The 23,278-nt window shown below is 39.5% G+C and overlaps 1 protein-coding gene across 3 annotated transcripts in view; it reads left to right on the top strand.

Moving 5' to 3' along the window:
• Positions 1–4,906: 4,906 nt before the first annotated feature.
• Positions 4,907–23,278, top strand: part of ZRANB1 (zinc finger RANBP2-type containing 1) — a 69,280-nt gene continuing 50,908 nt past the window's right edge. Inside the window, exon 1 of one of the 3 annotated variants that reach the window (XM_068548734.1) lies at positions 4,907–5,310. The gene's annotated coding sequence lies outside the window, so the exon portion shown is untranslated. The remainder of the gene's footprint in view (positions 5,311–23,278) is intronic. The other 2 variants (XM_068548732.1, XM_068548733.1) reach the window with 2 other exon arrangements.

Genomic DNA, 23,278 nt, shown 5'->3' on the forward strand with positions numbered 1-23,278 from the left:
CAGATAGTTGTTGTCTCCAAACTTCTTAAAAAGACTCAGTAGAATTTCAACAATTCTCTCATAACTCAGCAAGTCTACTTTATAGGGATATCTTGTTGAAGTTTTGTGACAATGTCTTAATCTATATGATCTTGTTACTATGAGCATAAATTCCTACCCATCCAGGCAAGACTGTCCTAGAACAGACCAGGACTTGGGTAAGTCAAGCAAGCTGTATTCTGTCTGATGCCTTAACACCCATACTTTGCCCTTTCGTGAGAGATTTTGTCCCAGGCAGGTTTGCGGTTGGGTTGGCCTCGGGCGGGGGGGGTCACAGGAGGATCCTATATTCCACAAAACAGTGGCATTTATGGCACGAGAATGGATCAGGCAACATTATCATTTTTTTTTTTTTTGGCTGTGCTGGGTCTTCATTACTGTGCGCGGGCTTTCTCTAGTTGCGGCGAGCGGGGGCTACTTTTCGTTGTGATGTGCGGGCTTCTCACTGTGGTGGCTTCTCTTGTTGCGGATCACAGGCTCTAGGTGTGTGGGCTCAGTAGTTGTGGCTCGCGGGCTCTAGAGCGCAGGCTCAGTAGTTGTGGCACACGGGCTTACTTACTCCGTGGTATGTGGGATCTTCCCGGATCAGGCCTCGAACCTGTGTCCCCTGCATTGGCAGGTGGATTCTTAACCACTGCGCCACCAGGGAAGCCTGCAACATTATCATATTGCATTTTCTGCTGCAAAGAGGTTTTTCCACTGAGGAATCATGTATAATCATGTACAGTAAGTGGAAGATATTTTGTCGTTTATAGAACTGACATTTTCTGCAATACAGCTGAGAATTTGTTCTCGTAACAACTGAAGTTTCTAGCCTTTCTTTTGAGGGAAGCTCACCAATTCTGTACAACTTGCTTCATAAAAGCACAGATTCCCCCAGCAGTCCCTGGGCAAGCTGGACCTGTTGTCATTTCCTTCAGCTAAATGCCTTTAACTTCCCTGATTTGGAAATGTCCGCCTCTAGGTTGCCTCTGCCATCTGGCCCCACTGTTCCACACCTGACTCTGGGTTGCTGAACCATGTTGGAAAAAGTGACTCCTTTTGCTTTTCTTTCTTCACTCTTCTTGGTTTGCTTCCCCGCAAACTTTGTCCCAAAGTCCCTCTGTTATCCTCCAGCTCCCAGCCCAGCCCTTAGCAGGTGACCTGCACTTGACTCCCCCAGGAGGAGAAAGGGTATGAAGTACACTCCATCACCTGTTCTCCCATCAGAATTTCTCTGCAACTCTATTTTTCACATCCTCCTCTTTTCCTGTTTCTGGGAAAGAAATCGCCTCCTCCCCATTCCCTTAGCTAGCTAAGACGCATCAGTCTGCTCTGGATTACCTTCCTCCTGGATTTCAATCCTTTATTTTTTCCCCTCTCCATCCTCTCTCCTCTGTTTATAAAAGTGCTCAGATATGCTCATTTTAAAATGTAAAAGAAAACAAAACCTTTCCCTCATTCTTGTTACTCCCTGTGTCTATTCTTATATCTCCTGCCTTCCCTTCATTGCCAAATGTCTTGGACTGGTCTGTAATCACTGCTTCAGCACACATGCCTTCAGCTTTTGGAATCTGGCTTCTGTCTCCACCATCCTACTGAGACCTGTTCTCTGGAAGGTCCCTAAGACTCTTGTTTGTCAAATCCAGCGACCTTTTCTCTGTTCTAATTCCTAAGTCTGTGGAATCTGACACTGTTTGCTACCATGTTCTTGAGGCTCACCTCCTCCTTGGCTTCCAGAACACCTTTTCATCTCCTGGCTTTCTGACTGATCTTTTTCTCTTCCTTTGGGAGTTTCTCTTTTTCTATCCCACTCCTGTGGCTTCAGTGGCAATTTCTACATAGATAACTCTCTGATGTTTATTCTCTTCCTTTGGGAGTTTCTCTTTTTCTATCCCACTCCTGTGGCTTCAGTGGCAATTTCTACATAGATAACTCTCTGATGTTTATCTCCAGGTCCAGCCTATCAAATTTTTAGCATTTCCCCCTGCTTACTGCACATCTCCTCCTGAACCCAGCATCTCAACATACCTCATCCAGCGGTCAACATCACCTCTTATTTAGTTCCTCTCCTGTGCTTTGATTCTTTCAATTCTTTCCTCTGCCCCAGATTCAGACACCGGAAAACCCTGAAGTTCTACAGTCACCCTATTTCACTTCTGAACCCTCCTTTCCGTTCCCACAGCTACTTTGGTTTTGGGTTCTTGACTCTTAATTGGTTTCTCTTTCCTTGATTCTAGTTCTACCCTGGTTTGTCCCACAGGTATCCCAGGTTAAGGTGTAAGTACTGGCACTTGCCTGCTCAGAACCTTTCCATGGCTTTCTACTAGTGAAGGAATTAAGTACAGAGCCACAGTTTGGCATTCAAGACCTTCACAGCAAGGCAGGAAAAGTAAAATGGAATTTTATCTTCTCTAGGTAGTTTGAAAAACACCTGAAATAAAACTCCAAACAAACTAGTCGTCAACAAAACTATAATGTCCCTACACTTTAGTAAAAGGGTTGTAAGAAAAAGAACACTTTTTTTTTTTTTGCAACAGTGGATACTTTTTTCCCAAATGAAATATTTCTCAGAAATATATGTAAGGAGGATGATAATTTAATCTCCGTGCCAAACAGCACGAATTAGATCCTTCTTTGTGACAGTGCTGTCTGCTGCATTTGCTGACATCCTTTTTACTCAAATGTGGTGCATTGGGAAGGAGATTTGACTGGGGAATCAAGAGCTTTGTGTTCTAATTTTAGACCTAGATGGTCTGGCTTTTGGTAAGTCACTTAAAATCTCTAGGCATTAGTTTCCACAGCTGCAAACTTCGGGGCTGGGACAATGTCAGTATCTGGCTGCACATTACAATCACCTGGGGAGTGTGTTTAAAACACAGCCAATGCAAACTCTCCTCCTGGGGATGGTTTCAGTAGGTCTGGGTAGGGCCCAGATAGGTATATTTTGAAAAGCTCCTCATGTGTAGCCAGGGCTGAGAACCACTGGCTTGGTAACAAGTGCCTTTTCAGCTTTAACATAGAGTCATTTTTGGATTTGCTCTTCCTCTCAATTACAAGATGGTTTTCGTTTGAATTTACTCAGCACATTCTACCTCCTATTGTAATTATGGTTATTTTTGTCTTGTCTTCTTTCCTATGCTGTAGTTCCCGCAAACACAGAAAATGTCTTACTCATCTTTGTGTGCTTGTTATTCCTTGACACATGGACTTTAAGTTTGCTAAACTTCATGAAGAATTAATAAGCTTACTTAAACAATATCCCCTTTCCTTAACAAAATGAATTACAACTCAAACTAAACAAAAACACCTAATTCTGTGGTTCTTGGTAACTTGCTGGTGAGCTTCAAGAAGGGCAAACTGGAGGTTCTCAGAGGCTCTTAAAGTATTTTCAAAGTGAAATGTTGGTGGAACCATTTGTTCTTACATAATAACGTGGTTTAATTTTATCTACAATTGTGTTAATTATATGTTTGAGAATGTGTGTTAAGTTTTGCAGGCAAATGACTGTTGCAGTTTAAACTCTATTGATGAGTCCTTGAGCAAAAAATGTTGCTCTGGGAAGATGGTGGTTATTAAAAATCTCTACATCACAGGAATGGTTGCAAGGGTAAAATATACCACTGATTAGGAAAGAGGTTGTTGATGAGAGGAAGCTATATAAGGTATTTCTCTTCAGTGGCCATAGTGAAGCTATGAGAATACCAGGCATAGTTTTACTAAATGAAGTCACCATCCGAGTTCTAAAAATCCAGTTAAACTCTGAATAATACATTCTTTCTGTTGAAGCTGAGGCGTCCGAAACTTCAGACGCCTCAGTGCTTTTTGACAGTGCTAAGAGGTTTACAACTTTTAAAGTTTTTACGCTCATTGGAATTCTTGAAATAAAATTTGAAGTATGAAAAATGCAAGGCAAAGTCTCATTGAGAAAAGCAAAGCTCTCCAGCCGGAAAAATATGACATACTTATGGGGTTTTAGTAATTGGGTAAATGACTTAAGACTATTTGGCTATATTTATATTAAAAAAAGAAATATACGAAACATCACCATATAACATATTCTCTTTAGAACTTTGGCTCATGTAATTCTCCCGGCAGTTTTTTTTTTCCCCATGGCTATAATTTAATCTCTCCCTTACAGTTACAATTTACAGTAAAAGCAAACCATTAGAAAATTAGGTTTACCCAATACTAGAGCTAGGAAGTAGTAAAAGAGAGCGAAAAGCGAAGTATCCATGGCTTTTTTTAAAAATTAATTTTGAGATATAATTGGCATACAGCTCTATGGCTTTTCATCATGAATATATGCATGTACTTAGGTAATACATACATTATAAATTTACACATTCACAAATATAAATGGATAGCTGCCTCGAAGACAGGAATAAACAGACATTGTAAAAAAAAGATATATGAAAATGAAATTATCTAACCTAAACATTTATCTTCCCTGGTGTCTTATCAAGAGTTTGAAGCTGTATAAGAAAAAGTGATGCAGAATCTGTCACTAAGTAGTTCACTTGGTGAGACTTGGGGGTTGACTTAGAAGTCCGCTGTAAGAGCAGCAGAGATCGGGCACTAGCAGCTGTGCAGCAGCAAGAACGCCCTCCGAGCCACCCCGGCTGCGTCCCCGTGCCCCGCACACGCCGCGCCGTCGCCTCCCGACGTGCCCCGCACGTCGCCGAAGTCCCGCAGCCGCAGCCAACCGGCCGCCGCACAGGGGGCGGGACCCGGGGGCCGGCACTCGCCGCCGCCTCACAATCGGGGCCCGGCGCCGGCGTGACGTCCCCTTTCTGCGGCCCGCCTTCTGCGCCCGGAAAGAGGCGGCCGACCATTGGCTGCGCCGCTGGCGGCCTCGGGGCCAATGACAGGGCGACGAGCGGCGGGGTCCGGCCTTGACGTTGTGCTGCTTGCCGTGGGGTTTTTTTTGGCTCCGGGGCCCCTCACCGCCGCCATTAGGAGCCCGCTGCGCCCGAGGCCGCCCCCCTCTCCTCTCTCCCCCCTCCCCCCTGCGTCCCCCCGCCTCCGTGCCTGCTCTCCGCCCCTCTGCCCCCGCCTCCGGCAGCGGGAGTCGCGCGCGGGCCCGCGGTGACCATGTCCTGACTGGGGGGAGAGGGCGGAGGCGGCAGCAGCGGGGCGGGCGGCGGTGCGGAGGGAGGCGGAGAGGGGCCGGGCTCGGCTCGTCGCCGCGGGCTGCTCGGGGAGTCGCCGCCGCCGCCGCGGCCGCCGGGCGCCGAGCGTCGGACTGGGAGGAGGAGCAGGAGCTGGAGGAAGAGCCACCGCCGCCGCCAGGTAACTGGGCCCCGGGAGGGCGCCCCGCTGCAGGCCCCTCGCGGCTCCGCCGCGGCCTGCCCGGGCCCCTCGCTCCCTGATGGCGCCCAGGCCGCTGGGTCTCCCGGGCCGTCCGCCAGCGACCCCCGGGGAGGCGTCGCAGGCGAGAAGGGAGGCGGCAAGGTCTGGCCCCGCCGCGCTTCCATCTTGGGCTTTCCCGATGCGGGGACAGGCCCGGGGCTGTGGGAGGGTGGGTCCGCTCGGCTTGTTTACCGACCACGGATCAGCCGCGGCTGGACGCGCCGCCTGCCCTGCCACCTCTCTTCCGCCAGATGACTCCCCTTCCCCCCGACTTCTTTTCCTGCCACCTCCGGGCTGGGGAGTGGGGTTTCGCTCGCGCTCTGCGGTAGCCCTTAAATACTTGGGTCCATCGCCACAAGTTGGTGCTGGTCCCCAAACTTCGGTCTCTCGGCCGCTTCCTCTTCGCCTCCCGCGGTGGCCTTCCCTTGTTGCCTTTTCTAAGAAAGTAAAGATGGGGGGCGACGGGGGTGGGCTGGGGAGGAGGAGCTGGAACTCGTGGCAAGATCGTCTAGCCCTCTCGCTCGCGATAACGATGGTTCCGTGCAACTCTCTTATTATTTTCTCCGCTGTGGTTTGGTGTGGGTCGTTTCACAGACAAAAGGACTGTAATGAATACTTGCGTTAAGCACAAGGGACCAGCAGTTTAGGTTCAGCCTGGAAGTTTGAACCGGCCCATTATCTTTGAGATAACACTGGTGTTTTGAAACTCTGGCTGAGAATTTGGTACTTCAGTCAATTGATTCCATAACTCCGTAGGCTATCAGGTTAAACGCCGTCTCCTCTATCCAATATTTTGGTCTGTTTGCTCACCGTATGATCTGTTATGTTGTTGTCAATAAATTTAATGTACAGTTGAAGAGAAATCTTTACCCTTGGAAACGTTATGAGTGTTTTTTCTATCTGAAGTCTCTTTTTTTAGTTGATTTCTTTATCACTTGTGCGACCTCAAGGGTACCCATGTTTTGATCAAAACGTGGATGACTCAGTATTCAAACCATAAGCCAGGGGAAACCATAAGGAATATTGATCTTGGCTTGTGCCAGGGGCCTTAGGAAAGTCATTAAACTAGGTTTGTGAAAAATTAAGCTGGATCTCTCCTCCTGGTTATTAATATTAATTAAATGAGGCAATTGTAAAGAAATCTAGAATCCTGTTTCCCCCTTGATTTTTGGGTCTTATGATATGCAGTCACCTTCTTATACTAAAGTTTCATAACATTGTTTTTATAGGCTGTCAGGGGGACTGAGAGGACAGTAATGGCACATTTTAATCTTTGGGGAGGATATTATTTGAATGTCATGAGGGATTTTTATTTCTGTTGATGTTTCAACACTTTTTGTTAATGCTTCAGAAAATTGAGACACCCATTTATTTACTCTTGAAATGTGCTTGGGTTAGTATGATGAACTCATTCATGGTAGCTTATGGCCTTGATCCAGCTCTGTATGCTGATAAGGGTTTGGCATATTGCATTTAAAGTCTGAGGATTAGCGTAGTTTTGGAACTCATGATCCAGATGTAGGATATATGAGGTAATTTGCCTCCTGTGTGTAACTGATACAGTGAGAGCTCTTCAATGTGCTTTATACTTATATCGCTTTTGTAGTAGATGGAGGCTTTAACTAAACGGGAGCTGCAAAAGTAGACCACTGTAGCTTTTTATTTAACTTGGTTCAGTGTTATTATTTGAGCATTGCTGCTCACTTCCCACCTTCCCCAATAATAAGCCTTTGCACCTGGGCTTTGAATACGTTTTCTCCCAGTGATGTGTTTCACCTGGAATATTTGTGCTCTGCTAATGCCTTGGGTAAATAATATCTTGCACATTTTAACACTCACCTTCTCACATCACAACATAAAAAGTTCCGGAACTCTCCTTGTTCCATGCAAAGTAAGGTTTAAGCTCCTTGGTGTGGTTTTCAGGTTTCTCTGTAATCTGGCCCTGATCCATTCTTCAGTCTTAACTCATTTCTTCCCTTTGTGAATCTTTAGGTCCAGCCAGACTAACTTGTTTGTTGTTCCTGTGAAGTCCCTCCTCTTGGCCTTTCTTTGTGCCTTTCTTTCTGTTTGAAACTCTTCTGCTTGCATTCATGGATACTCCCTTTACTCTAGGCCCAGTTGAGTCACAGACCTGTCTCTTGAGAAGCCTTTTTGACTAGTTCAACCCCAAGAGATCTATTCATACCTTTCCTGTGTGGGACTGTTTTCTTCTTTTTTTTTTTTCTTCTTAGCATATGTTAGCCTGGATTTCAGTTTATCTTTTTATGTTTTTATTCGGCTTCCCAATTAGATTTTTAAGACCTTTGAGGAGGGGGTATGAACCCTAAACCCTATATCTGTGGAGACCATATATTAAGCACTGAAAATGTGAATACATTGACAAAGTATTTTGGTTATAGAGGTGTTCTAGAATATGAAGTTTGTACTCTTCTAAGTATTGGAGTTGCTGATTTCAAAGTTGGACTTTGATGGGTTTTTTAAAAAATTTATTTTATTTATTTATTTTTGGCTGCGTTGGGTCTTCGTTGCTGCGCCCAGGCTTTCTAGTTGTGGCGAGCGGGGGCTACTCTTTGTTGCGGTGCGCGGGCTTCTCATTGCTGTGGCTTCTCTTGTTGTGGAGCATGGGCTCTAGGCACGCGGGCTTCAGTAGTTGTAGCACGCGGGCTTAGTAGTTGTGGCTCGTGGGCTCTAGAGCGCAGGCTCAGTAGTTGCGGCGCACGGGCTTAGTTGCTCCGTGGCATGTGGGATCTTCCCGGACCAGGGCTCAAACCCGTGTCCCCTGCATTGGCAGGCGGATTCTTAACCACTGCGCCGCCAGGGAAGCCCGGGCTCTGATGATTTAACGAGACAAAATATTTGAAACCATGGCTGTCTCTAAAAAGTTTTTTTTGGCCAGTATGTTTATATCTATTATCAGCATGGTTCTCTTTCTGTAGAGGATGCTCAACATTTTGATAATGGTATAAGTACTACAGGTCTGTAGTTTACTTCAGATTTGAGTTTGGGGCGGTTACTTTGGTTTGAGTTTGGCACCAGTGACACTAAGTGTTGTCATTCCATATTACATAGGTAACATTTAGCATCATGGGCAGGAGACAGTAATCTGCAGTCTCAGTTTGCATCCTTAACCTCACATGTTGGCAGCATGTGTCATTGATCATGAGGCAGATGAGACTCAGGAGAATGTGTGATTCACTGCTACCTGTCAACAATGTTGGAAGAAACACAAACAAGCCCATCCATAGTATTTTTGTATCCCAAGGATAATTACGTGTAATTATGTAGCACATGGGTGGTTGCTGATGTAGTTGGAAAACAGGTGTGTATGTTCCTGTTGTGTTGTATGTGTGAGTGGGAGGCCTGATGTTTTACGGATACATAGTCTCCTAGCAGTAACTCATCTTGATTTATCCACTGCATCTTTGTGGAAACTTGTGTTCTTCCTCCAGTTCATCAAAATATTTTTTTTTCCCCTGAAATTGACTGGTTTTTAGAAACTAGTTTACATAAAAACTTTTTTTTTAAGCTTCAGAAACCTTTTTAGCATAATTGAAGCTAAAATTAATCTGTTAATTTTCCAGAAATACTAAGCATCTTTACTTAGGCTACTTGCATTTGTAGAAGGGACTTTCACAGAATTACATCAGTAATTTCACCACTTGAGAAATCTGGATCAGTAAGCATTCTTTGCTCTCTGGGAGGGTGGTATTTTGGTTAAGATTAAATTTTTGAGAAGAGTCATTAGTTTGAATTTTAAATTGGAGGTTGGTCAGGAACATAAAATTAATTTTTCAGGTGCCTAGTGAATTGAACTTTTTAGTAATGAAAAAACTAATTTCCTTTATTTTTATAGTTTATTTATTGAGGGAAAATTGCCCTACCCCCTCTCAGCCAGCACAACACACTTTTGGCTTTTTATTTTGTACTGTTTGGCAAGTCAGATTTTTATGTGGATTGAATTTACATAAATAAAAAATATTCGAGTGGATGAGGCATTGTTGGAAATCAGTTGCATATATCTGTCTTTTTTTAATTTTTAACAATAACAGCTTAATTGAGGTTTATTTCATAAAACAAAAAATTCACCCTTTTAAAGTGTGGAATTCATTGGTTTTTAGTGTATTTACAAAGTTATGTAACCATCACTATTCAGAACATGTTCATCACCCCCAAAAGAGACCTTGTACTCATTAGCAGTCATTCCCTCTTTGCCCCACTTCCTGGCAACCAGTAATCTACTTCTGTCTTTATGGATTTACCTGTTCTGTACATTTCATATAAATGGAATCATACAATATAGTCATCCTTTGGTATCTGTGGGGGATTGGTTCCAGGATCCCTCTTGGATCCCCAAATCCAGGGATACTCAATTCCCTTACATAAAATGGCAAAGTATTTGCGTATAACCTACGCACAACCTCCTGTATACTTTAAATCATATCTAGATTACTTATAATACCTAATATAATATAAATGCTGTATAAATAGTTGTCAGTGCGTGTAAATTCAAGTTTTGCTTTTTGGAACTTTCTGTATATGACCTTTGGTGTCTGGCTTTGTTCACTTATCGTTTTCAAGGTTTATCCATCTTGTAGCATGTATCAGTACTTCATGCCTTTTTATGGCTGAATAACTAATATTCCATGTATGGGTACATACCACATTTTGTTTATATTTATCTATTCATTGATTGATGGGCATTTAAGTAGTTTCCACTTTTTGGCTTTTATGAAATATGCTGCTATGAACATTTGTGTACAAACTTGTGTGTGGACATAAGTTTTCATTTTTTTTGGGTGTGTATTGATACCTAGGAGTGGAATTGCCGGGTCGTATGGTAACTCTGTGTTTAACCTTTGAGGAACTTTGTGACTGTTTTCTGAAGTGGTTGTACCATTTTTGCATTTATACCAGCAATGTATGAGGGTTCCATTTTTCTACATCCTCATCAACACTTGTTATTGTCTGTCTTTTTTTACTATAGCTGTCTTAGTGAAGTGGAATCTCCTAGTTGTTATTTGCATTTCCCTAATGGCTGGTGGTATTATCTTTTCATGTGCTTATTGGTCGTTTGTGTATCTTTAGAGAGTGTCTACTCCAATCCTTTGCCCATTTTTCAATTGGGTTATTTGTCTTTTTATTGTTGAGTTGTGAGAGTTTTTTATATATTCTGGATACAAGTCAGATGACTTGCAAATAATTTGCAAATACTTTCTCCTATTCTGTAGTTTATCTCTTTACTTTCTTGATGGTGTCCTTTGAAACGCAAACGATTTTAATTTTGATGTCCAATTTATTTGTTTTCTTTTGTTACTTTTGCTTTTGGTGTCATCTCTAAGAAGCCATTGTGTAATCCAAGGTCAAGAAGATTTGCATTTCTAAGAATTTTACAGTTCTTAGCTCTTACATTTAGGTCTTTGATAATTTTGAGTTAAGTTTTGTATATAGTATGAGATAGGGATCCAAATTTATTCTTTTGCAGAGGGCTGTCTAGTTGTCCCAGCATCATTTGCTGAAATTTAGTTAGCTTTAGTAACGTAATTATTCTCAACTATAAATTGATTATTGCAAGACAGCATTCCCTGGATGTATGAAGAAATTATCCTTACTTTGCAGATGGAGAAAAGGATTTCTACTGAGTGTTGATCATTAAGTTGCAGCAGTATGCTTTTGATTGGAATTTTGAAGGCAAGACATCATTTCTGCAATTTTTTTTTTTTTTTGGCCTCGCCGTGAGGCCTATCATTTCTGTAATTTTTAACAAACCACTTTTAAATCCTTTTCTGGTTGGGGTGGGTAATTAACTTCATTTTTTGGTATTTAATGAAGTTAAAGTTTGTGTTTAAAGAGGGGAACGACAGGAATTTGTAGAACTTTAGACTAATCTTTGGAATACTATCCTTTGATACCAGGAGAATATTGAATTGCTTTTTATTGTCTAAATGATTAGTGAGCAACTGTTGTATAGCAAACACTGTTCATAGAGACATAAACGTGAATTTTTCACAGTTGGTCATTAGAAACAAACCTTATTCCACTAAACTAAGTACTATGAAGTGGTAAAGAAGTGACTAAATTAATTTAGCACAAGATTAGGATTGGGTCAAGAAGGGTTTTACAGAAGTGGGAACATTTGAGCTAGTCTTTGAAGAAGGAGTAACAGGTTTCTAGGTATATATAGAACCAGGTAAGAATGGGAGGTGGGAGTGAGAGAACATCGTGTGCAGAAGCAATCATAAGTGAAGGCATGGAGACATGAAAATTACATGCCACATATAAGGACCAGTAGAGGGTACAGTATGGCTAAAGCATGTGGATGAGGTTGGAATGGCTCTCATAGCACCTGGATATGAATGCCTCATTCCTTCTGCAGTCCCTGATCTTCCTTTTCCCCTTGAGCTAGTATTGTCAGGGAGCTGGGGAATAGAAAGGAGAAGTGATCCTCTTCAGTGTGGATCATCTTTACAGGTGGGAAGAGGGAAGGGTTCTCTGTCTCCGTGTGTGTGTAGGGGAATATGCTTGAGGATATTTGTTGTATTAAGCTTAAAATCCGAAGGCCTTGTTTATATAGAAATTCATTCAAATTAAGTTAATAATTGTTGGGCACCTGCTGTGTGATCTGAGGTTGTTTAGGATTTTCAAAAAAGTAGATTACATAAAATACTGTTACAAAGACTACCAAGTTAAAACATTTAGTAACTACTTGTTCACTGTTAAGCATTTTAGAAAGTAATTGTACTGGATGTTGAGATAACCCTACAAACAAGACTGTCTCTTTTACTTGTATTTACATTCTAGTGTAGAGAGAGAGCAAACAAGGAAAAACAAAAATAAAAACAAAGAACAAAAAACCCGAACCAAACCCAGGTAGTGATAAGTGCTCTGCAGGTAATATAATGAAAGTAGGGTAATGTGGTGGAGAATGACATCAGTCTGGTGAGGGAAAATCTTTCTGAGGAGGTGATATTTAAACCTAGTTTTTGATGACAAGAGCTGGCCATGTGAAAATATGAGGAAAGAGAATTCTAGGCAGAGGAGATTTCTAATACAAAACTCTTACGGTGAGAATGAGCTTGCTTGTAAAAGGAACAGAACAAAATCTGCTTTTATGTAAAGATTTGCAAGAAAGACTGGGGAATTTTAATTTTATTTTGAGTGGGTTGGGAAGCCACTAGAGGATTTTAAGTCCTTGTGTTGTGACCTGGTCTATGTTTCTAAAGGATCCATCTGGCTTCCATGCGAGGATGGTGGATAGAATAGAAGCAGCAAGATTAGTGGGGAGGTTATGTAGTAATCCATGTGAGAGTTGATGGTGGCTTGGACTAGGGGCATGGTAGGGTAATCTGGAGAAAAATTCAGATTTTGGGATTTGTTTTGGAGGTAGTGTCAATGTCTTGTTGTAGCTAGAGACAGTAACTATACAGTCAGTCCATCTTGTAACCTAATATTCACATTTCGTTCTAGGGAAATATGTTTTTGTAATTCTGGAAGGCTGTGGTGCATTTGTGAGAGAAAACAGGAGTCAGAATCTGGGCTTTACTTCCTAAAGCTTTGTAACTGTGGGCAAGTCATTTCACCTTTCCTGAAGCCACAGATTCCTTGTCATTAAAATGAAGATACTTGTACCTCAGAAGGATTCTGGGGTACTTTACAGGAAAGTACCTGAGGGTTCCGAAGATGAAGTGAAATAATAGAAGTGTTCTGTGACCTAAAGCTTCATATAAAATTTAAGGTGGTGTTATTTCACGCTGATACTTGTTCATAATATTAATTATTGGATGTGGATCTTGACATTATTGGTGTTAACCCCTGTGTAAGGACAGGTAAGGCATTACCATAATTTTTTCAGATGAAGAGGCTTGGATCTTAAGGGTTTGGCCAATATCCCTGACTTAGTAGGAGGTGGAGAGGGACATGAACTCACATCTAAAAAGTGCAGTACGTTTTTCTCTATATGAAATAAAAAGAGATGGAACTGATCTTCCCATGGTAAAATAAAGTAGATTTCCCCTTAATAATGCTTTGGTGAAAGGCAGTAAATCACTGAAGGGAAATATTGTAGGATATTCTTGACACACCCGTGTGTTTGTGCTTGTAAGGTTCTTTTATGTCCTGTTTAGGATTTTTCACTTTAGTGTTGGGGTGTTGAAATTTTTAAAGCTGCTGAACAGCAACACGAGATTTTTTTTTTTTTTTTTTGGACAGATTACTCTGGCAGAGATGTGGAGTATGAAGGTTGGAAGACCAGTTAGAATAATAAATAAAATATTCGAGAGAAACGATGAACTAGGGCTTGGTTGTAGGGGTAGAAAGAAGAGACAATTCTTGAGAAATTTTTAGATATAGGAGGCCACATTTACTCTCATATAAAAGGACTGTTGTGTACCTATTTCGTGGTTTTTGTCAGAATAACGATGTATGTGAAAGTATTTTGTAAATTATAAGGTTTATTGTGTGATGTGGACATATATAAGTACAAATATATTTTCCCCCCAGAACTGTTTGAAAGTAAATTGCAGACTTGATAGCCCTTAATCTCTAAATATTTCAGTGTGTATTTCCTAAAAACAAGGTCTTTCTCTTATGTAACCGCAATAGAGTTATCAAACTCTGGAAATTAACATTGCATGATTAATTCTTATAAGAGTCTATAAATCTTATTTAAATTTTGTTAGTTGTTCCATTAATATTCTTTATAAAGACAAAAGAAAATCTCAGATCATGAGTTGCAGTCTATTGCCATGTTTTTTATAGGTTCCTTTAACTGGAACAAAGAAGTCCTTGTTTTTCATGATACTGATGTTTTTGAAGAATATAGGACTAGTAATTTCGTAGAAGGTCTCTTAATATTGGCATTTCTGATATTTTCTCGTGATCAGAGTCAGAGTATGTACTTTTTAGCAAGAATACCACAGAGGTGATGTTTTGTTCTTAGTACAACATATCAAGAGGCAAATGATGTCATTACTGGTGTGGTTAACTTTGATTACTTGGTTAAGGTGTCTACCAGGTTTTGTAACATACCAGTTATTGTTGGGAGATACTTGGAGACTATTTAAATATCCTGTTAATTCTCAAATTTTCACCCACTAGTTTTAACATTTATTGATGATTCTTTTCTGAATCTCTTGTAGAGATTGCCAAATGGTGAATTTCTAATCCAGTTATTCATTTCGCATTTATTAGTTTGATTTCTATTGTAAGGAAGAACTTTCTCCTCCATTATTTATCTGTTAGTTTGTGTGTAGACTTTTGTATATTTGTTTTAGTCAGTGCTTTAAAAATCCTTTACTGTTATTATTTATGTGGTTGCTTGAGTTGATCCAGATTTGGCCAGTGTGAGCCCTTCATGCTAATTTCTGTGTCTTTTTTTAATTTAAAATTTTAGGTGTGAACATATTTCAGATTTGATTTTAATTTTTTAGAGCAGTTTTAGGTTCACACCAAAAGTTCTTGTGTCCTTTTTTTAAAACTTCCCATCATTCTTTGAGAACTGATTTTTTTTTTTAATGTTTCCTGGATATTAGTGACTAAAAAACATTAAGAAGTAGATTTTTACAAATAATCTTTAGTTTTTAGAGCAGTTTAGGTTCACAGCAAAATTGAGCAGAAAGTACAAAGTTCTTATACCCCTCCCTCCACACATGCATAACCTCTCCCACTATCAACATCCTGCAACTGAGTGGTACATTTGTTATGTTGATGAATCTACCATGACACATAAATATCAACCAGAGTCCATAGTTTACATTAAGGTTCGCTCTTGGTATGTACACTTTATGGGTTTTGAGAAATGTATAATGACATGTATCTACCATTATAGTATCATACAGAATAGTTTCACTGCCCTAAAAATCCTCTGTGTTCGGACTATTCATCCCTCCCCCTCGCCAACCCCTGGCAACCACTGATCTTTGTCTCCATAGTTTTGCCTTTTTCAGAATGTTATATAGTTGGAATCAAACAGTATATAGCCATTTCAGATGGGCTTCTTTCACTTAGTAATACGCATTTAAGGTTCCTCCATGTCTCTTCATGGCTTGCTAGCTCGTTTCTCTTTAGTGCTGAATAATATTTTCTTGTCTGGATGTACCACAGTTTATTTATCCATTCACTTATAATGAACTTTGGTTGCTTGCAAGTTTTGGCAGTTATGAATAAAGCTGCATCCATGTGCAGGTTTTTGTGTGGACATAAAATTTCAACTCCTTTGAGTAAATACAAGATGCACAATTGCTAGGTCATATGGTAAGAGTATGTTTAGTTTTGTAAGAAACTGCCGAACTCTCTTCCTAACTTGGCTATACCACTTTGCATTCCTATCAGCAATGAATGAGAGGTCTTGTTGATCTACATCTTTGTCAGCATTTGGTGTTGTCAGTGTTCTGGATTTTGGCCAATCTAGTATGTGTATAGTGGTATCTCATTGCTGTTTTAATTTGCAGTTCTCTAATGAGGTATTGTTTGCCATCTGTATATCTTCCTTGAAGTGTCTGTTCAGGTCTTTGCCCATGTTTTAATTAGGTTGTTTATTATTTTTTTTAATTGTTGAGTTTCAAGAGTTCTTTGTATAGTTTGGATAACAGTCCTTTATCAGATATGTCTTTTGTAAATATTTTCTCCTATTTTTTTGGCTTGTCATTCTCTTGACAATGTCTTTTGTAGAACAGAACTTTTTAATTTTAATGAATCTAGTTTATCAAGTATATTTTTCATGGATTGTGTCTTTGGTGTTTTACCTAAAAAGTCATTGGCATAGTCAAGGTCATCTAGATTTCCTGTTATGTTATCTTCTAGGAATTTTATAATTCTGCATTTTACATTTAGGTCTATGATCCGTTTTGAGTTAATTTTTGTGAAGGGTATGAGGTCTATGTCTAAGAGTCCTTTTTATGTTTTTTGTTTTTTTGCATGTGGATGTCCAGTGGTTTCAGCACCATTTTTTGAAAAGACTTTCTTTTTTTTTTTTAAATTTATTTATTTTATTATTTTTGGCTGTGCTGGGTCTTCGTTTCTGTGCGAGGGCTTTCTCTAGTTGTGGCGAGCGGGGCCACTCTTCATCGCGGTGCGCGGGCCTCTCACTGTCGCGGCCTCTCTTGTTGAGGAGCACAAGCTCCAGACGTGCAGGCTCAGTAGTTGTGGCTCACGGGCCCAGTTGCTCCGCGGCATGTGGGATCTTCCCAGACCAGGGCTCGAACCTGTGTCCCCTGCGTTAGCAGGCAGATTCTCAACCACTGCGCCACCAGGGAAGCCCCCTGAAAAGACTTTCCTTTTTCTTTTGTATTGTCTTTACTTCTTTGTTAAATATCAGTTGACTCTATATATGTGGGTCTATTTCTGGGCTGTCTGTTCTATTCCATTGATCTGTTTGTCCGTTCTTTTGCCAGTGTTTTGATTACTGTAATTGTATAGTAAGTGTAGAAGTCAGGGTAGTTAGTCTTCTGACTTTGTTTTTTTTTTTTTTTTTTTTTTTTTTCTTCAGTACTGTGTTGGTTATTCTTACTGTGTTGGTTATTCTGGATATTATGCTTCTCCATATAAACTTTAGAATCAGTTTGTCAGTACCCACAAACTTGCTGGAATTTTGACTGGGGTCTCATTGAATCTTTTGATCAAGCTGGGGAGAACTGAGATTTTGACAATATTGAGTCTTCTTATCCATGAACGTGAACTGAGATTTGGACAGTATTGAGTCTTCTTATCCATGAACGTGAAGTGTCTCTCCATTTATTTAGTTCTTGGATTTCTTTCATCAGAGTTTTGTAGTTTTCCTGATATAGATCTTGTACATATTTTGTTAGATTTATACTTACGTAATTCAGTTTTGGGAGTGCTAATGTAAATGGCGATGTGTTTTAAATTTCAAATTCCATTTGTTCATTGCTGGTATATAGGAAAGCAGTTTACTTACTTAACCTGTATCCTGCAACCTTGTTATAATCCTGTATTAGCTGCAGGAGTTTTGTCGATTCTTTTGGATTTTCTTCACAGACAATCGTGTCATATGCGAATAAAAACAATTTTATTTCTTACTTTCCAATCTGTATTCTTTTTATTTCCTTTTCTTGTTTTACAGTATTAGCAGGAATTTCCAGTTTGACACGGAAAAGGAGTAGTGAGAGGGGACATCCTTGCCTCATTATGATATCAGCTGGAAAGTTTCTAGTTTCTCACCATTAAGTTAGGTGTAGGTTTTTTGTACATGCTCTTTATCACATTGAGAAGGTTCCCATGAAACCTGCTGAGAGGTATTTTTTTTCTTTAAAATCATGTTGGATTTTGTCAAATGCCTTTTCTGCATGTATGCATGTGATCATGTGATTTTTTTTGTTTGTTTTTTTCTTCTTTAGCCTGTTGATAGGATGGGTTACGTTAATTGATTTTTGAACATTGATCTAGCCTTAGCCTTGCATATCTGGAATAAACCCCACTTGGTTGTGGTGTAGAATTCTTTTTATATATCGTTGGATTTGATTTGCTAATATTTTGTTGAGGGTTTTTGCCTCTGTGTTCATGAGAGACATTGAAAAGACAGATTTTTATCATTTCAATTTGTCTGTCTTGGTTTTCTGATGTGTGATGCTCATTTTCAAGTTTAGCATGAAAGAAACTTCGGTTCATATTTTGATATATTTTTTTCTCTTTAATGAACCATACCTGCGAGTTGTAAAAAGAAGCTATATTCATACGTTTTCCAAATGTTTTAACATTGCGTCTTAAATACAAGCTCAGATGTTTTACTAGTAGTTTCAGCAATCATAAAATTATTCTGTAAAATTGCTATAAAAGTTTGTAAATGCTTATTCTCAGTTTCTCTACAGGCTAGTAAACAGTTTGTAGGATATAACAGGGCCCTGGACCAAGTTCTGAGTAACACTGTTAACAATATACAGTATACTGCTTCTTGCTCCTTTTCTAGTCTTAGCAATCTAAGCCTTAATTATTAGTCTATAATAGCATGTTACCTTCTTGATAGATTTTTAAAACTTTTCATTATGAAAAATTTCAAACATATATACATATAGAGAGACTAGGAGAATGAATTCTCATGTATCCATCACCCAGTTAACAACTCATGGCCAGCCTTGTTTCATTTATATTCTTCTTGCTTCTTCCCAGTGGATTATTTTAAAGTAATTTCAAGCCATCTTATAACATTGTAAATAATTCAGTATGTGTCTCTTAAGGGAAAAGTACTCTTTTAGAAAAATAGGTACCATACAGTTAATCACACCTTAACATTTTAATAACTTCTTAATATCAAATCACTGTTCAAATTAGTTTTTAACATGTATATAAGTTTTAACATACACACACCCATAGGAATTTGCTGATTGCATCTCCACGGAAATCAGTTGTCTCCTCTATTCCCTGTGATCCTGTAAACTGGTAGTTAGATCTAGAAGCTTGATCACATTCAGGTTTGATAACTGTTACTATTATTTGGGACAGATAATTCATAGGTGGTATGATGTATGGATGTATGGTATAGCTTTGTTTTAGAAATAGGATTTTGTTACTGCTTCGATACATTAAGTGATCATTAACTTAATATTAAGTATATATTTTAAAATTTGAGCTTGTCACTTGTCACAGATGGAGCAGGGAAAAGTTAAAAAATAATTAACTTTGGAAGTAGAGTATTTGCAAAATAAATTGAATAAACAAGATTTTAATGTGAGTTTTTTAAAATTTTTATTGGAGTATAGTTGATTTGCAATGTTGTGTTAGTTTCAGGTGTACAGCAAAGTGAATCAATTATACATATATCCACTCCTTTTTAGATTCTTTTCCCATATATGCCATTAAAGAGTACTGAGTGGAGTTCCCTGTGCTCTACAGTAGGTTCTTACTATCTATATATAAATCCCAACTTCCCAATTTATCGTCCCCCCTAAAGTGAGTCTTTACATAGAAGAATGTGAGACTTTGCAAGTTAGAGTTTAGTGCATGGGGTGGAGATTCTGATGATCATTTTGTTTAACTCATTTATTTTTTCACAGATGAGAAAATGGAGGCTCTTAGAGATAAAAATGATTTATTAACTATCTCACAGATAGTCATTCTTTGCTTTTCTTTAACACAAGGTCATGTATAGGTAGTGTGATTAATACACACCTGTCATTTGGGGAGACTTTTCCCTTTTTCAGTTGTCTCAATGCAAATGGAGGGCTTTATTATTTTAATTGACGTACAGTGGTTTCTTTAGTAATCTGGATTAGTGTATTGGTTTAAGAGAAGTCAGGCTGACTTTTATTAATAATATTTTCTTCCCCAGGGATTGCCTCCAAAATAAAAAATACTTAAGGCATTTTATAGTCTAAAGTCATGATAAATACCTCAGATTGGTTTTTTTTTTTTTCCACTCAATTTTACATGGAAAATTTAGTATATCTTGTTTTATAAGTAACTTTTTAGGTCCTGCTTACTTAACTTTTTAGGCATTTTGCAGTAGTTCTCAATCTAGATAAGCTTTGGGAAGATTCTGTGTAATTTTAAAAAGCTAAAATGTGAGCAAAATGTGTTAACAAGTTTTTTATTTTTTTAAGTTTGCTTGTTTAGATATTGTATGTTATTGGTTATCTAGGAAAGACTATTTAGTGAGGCACTACATGCAGTTTATTAATTGTCCAGATTCTGGATAGTGGGAATAAGTGACTATGGGCTGCAGTATAAATGTATTTTTATTACATTGTCTGTCTAGTACAGACTTTGGAGCCAGAATGCCCAGGTTCAAATCCTGGCTCTGCCACTTAGTAGCTTTGTGACTTTGGGCAAGTTACTCAACTTCTCTTTTCCTGTTTCCAGTCTTTAAAATTGGAGATAGTAGTAGTACCTGTTTCATAGGGTTCTGAAGATTAGATTACCTGATGTATAGGTACAGTGCTTAGAACAGTGCCTGACATACAGTAAATGCTTAAGTGTTAGCTATTTTCTTTTCTTAGTTGGACAAGGCTGACCCTGGCAGAGTTGTGAAGTAACAAAGTTGGCCTGGACATACATCCATCTCTAATGGTTGGGTAAGCAGTCCTTTCAACCTGCTGCTGTCTTTGGCATTCCTTCCCAGGTTGCCCTTTGCTAAACTTTTGCCTACTTGTTCCCCCTGTCTCTGCAGTGAAAATCCAACTCAAAAAATCCCACCCTACTTTCCTGTTATTCATTACAGTAGGAATTGTGAGAAAAGTAATCTAATTGAATGACTTCACACTATTAATAAATAACACTTGTAAATAATTTGTCTTTATAAAATAAGTGTTTTAATTCAACTAAGTTTAGGGGATTAGATGTTAGGGAAAATGACAAAGAAATTTGAACAGAGTCGAGGCGTTGGGAACAAGATGTTTTTGGACAAGAGAGTAGCTCTGAGTTGGTTTTACCTTGGAATATTTCATTCATTTGTTTGTGCCTGCTTTTCAAATCGTTTTCTTTCTTTTGTATTAGAACTCACTGATTATTTAAAAATTTCTGCCCCTCCTTTCTCTGTCACATTGATAGCATAGTGTTTGGTTAAAAAGGTGGCCTTTAGTTGGACTAGGTTTAGTAGTGACTGTTGGTTGGTTCCTGTGGATATAGTTAATTGGGACTAATTTGTTCAGTGTGAAGAGAGAATAGATAAGATGATAAAAGAAATCAAATTCTGAACGAAGTAGCATGTTCACAGCTTTTGCGAAAGTTGTTTTATTATATTTTAAATGCTGGCTTGATATGCAGTCTTGGAGGTAATCTCCCCATTTCCATGTACGTTTAAGAAAGCTGTAGTCATCTTTCATCTACTTAAATTGCAGGTGTCCTGAGTACAGGGACAGTATTTTATCTACGTAGTTATATCTCTCCACGTTTCTGAGTGCGTAGTAGACCTTCAGTAACTTGTCATAGGTTGTTAACGTTAAATTAGTTTTGTTTGGGATTGTAATTTGGGGTACATGATTGACCTGTGATGTCTCTGAAACTGTGTAAAGGAATCACGCTAAGATGGGTTCTACGGTAGCTCAAGATGGATCTATCTATCTATGTATCTATCTATCTGTTACTCCTCCTTCCTTTCTAGTTACTGTCTAGGAACTGGAGAGTACAGAGGAAGTTGATGAAATTACAGATAAAGCCCTAGTATATAAAGAGGTAGAATTCCTCCAGAAATGACTAGAAGATAGATTTTTAAAAAGGAGCATTACAATTTTGTGTGAGATTTGACACACTGTAAGTTAATTTTGTGTCTATATATCTTCTTCCATTCGAATCAGTGGATTACTAATTATCCAGCGGTTTAAAGAAAAACCATTAGCATTGTAGCTGTTACTAGTTTTCCTAATTAACACCATGTTGACTTATTGAAATGTAAACTTTATATTTTTTGTTATATTTTAAGGACTAGGTTTGGTGGAATGAAGTTGGATGTACTGGTTGTACTGGTAATTGCCTTAGTTAATTAAGGCCTAGTGCCAGTAAGGCCAAGGTCACCATGACAGGTGTTATTTAACTGTTATTATTTTAACTATTATTTTAACCAAATTAATTTTGTCTAGCTTGTCCACACATTCCTTGGAAGGGGCCTTCTGAGCAAATCTCATTAGATGCAGATGACATAGATAACAGTGATCTCTCTATGGGAGGAAGGTCAGCATATTTTTGGGTCTCACTGATTCTTAATCATGTATACATAATTTCACAAAGATTTAGGACTTTCAGAGGATATTTAATGATCACAAAGGTTTGTGCGCTTGTGCCCTTAACACCACAGGACTTAAATAGTTAACCAGCTAATGCGTGCCTATGGCTTGGTACCTAGGTGTTAGAGGCAGACACTTTGTACTGAGGTCGTACCACAGGAGTGGATCCCATCCTCTAGAATTTCTCCTTTTTCTTGAAATTGCTCAAAAGCTCCACTCCTTTGTTTGTTCAGGTCACTCAACGTGGTCTCTTCTCTGGATTTTACTAAACATAGGGCTGGTCCACATTCCATGCCACTAGAATCCCTGAGCCAAAGTATGTATGTATGTATGTATGTGTGTGTGTATTTATTTATGGCTGTTGGGTCTTCGTTGTTGCACACGGGCTTTCTCTAGTTGCGGCGCGCGGGCTTCTCATTGCGGTGGCTTCTCTTGTTGTGGAGCACGGGCTGTAGGCGCGCGGCCTTCAGTCGTTGTGGCGTGTTAGGCTCAGTAGTTGTGGCTCGTGGGCTCTAGAGTGCAGGCTCAGTAGTTGTGGTGCACGGGCTTAGTTGCTCCGTGGCATGTGGGATCTTCCCGGACCAGGGCTCGAACCCGTTTTCCCCTGCATTGGCAGGCTGATTCTCAACCACTGTGCCACCAGGGAAATCCCTGAGCCTAAGTTTTTGAAAGCTTGGCTACCTGATTGAAAATTGAGAGGAGGAAATGATATGGGGAAGACACACAAGTCAGTGTTCCAGAAACTAGCCCCAAGAAGACATACAGTAGGTGCCAAATGTCGATAGAAGTGTGGTTGCTTGGAGTGTACTTGAAATGATTTGAAAAAGCTTTACGAGAGAGATGAGATTAGAACTGAACCTTAAAGGATGGGTAGGATTCGCCAGAACTGAGTGTGTGTCTGTTGTGCTTGTTTTTCTAAGGTGGTGCCTTCACGTGTGTATTGTGGAGGGATGGTGGTACCTGAATGAGTCTGGGGTGTGTGTGGTGTGTTTGTATGCTGGTAAGGAGTTGAGAGTTTATGCTGTTACAGAAGAGCTTCAGAAAGAGGGACTTGTTATTAGGAGGATTATTTTGGTAACGGTGAGCTGGATGGATTTAGAAAGGGAAGGCGCTTAGGAGGCTATTATAGTAGTTCTGACCTGAACTGCAAAAGGGTTGATGGCAGCTGAAATGGAAAGAAAAGGACTGATTGGACAGAAACCACTAGAAAGAATCTATGAGGAGAAGGCAGAATTCAAGAT

This window comes from Eschrichtius robustus, chromosome 7 (genome assembly GCF_028021215.1).
Source record: "Eschrichtius robustus isolate mEscRob2 chromosome 7, mEscRob2.pri, whole genome shotgun sequence".
Classification (NCBI taxonomy): Eukaryota; Metazoa; Chordata; class Mammalia; order Artiodactyla; family Eschrichtiidae; genus Eschrichtius; species Eschrichtius robustus.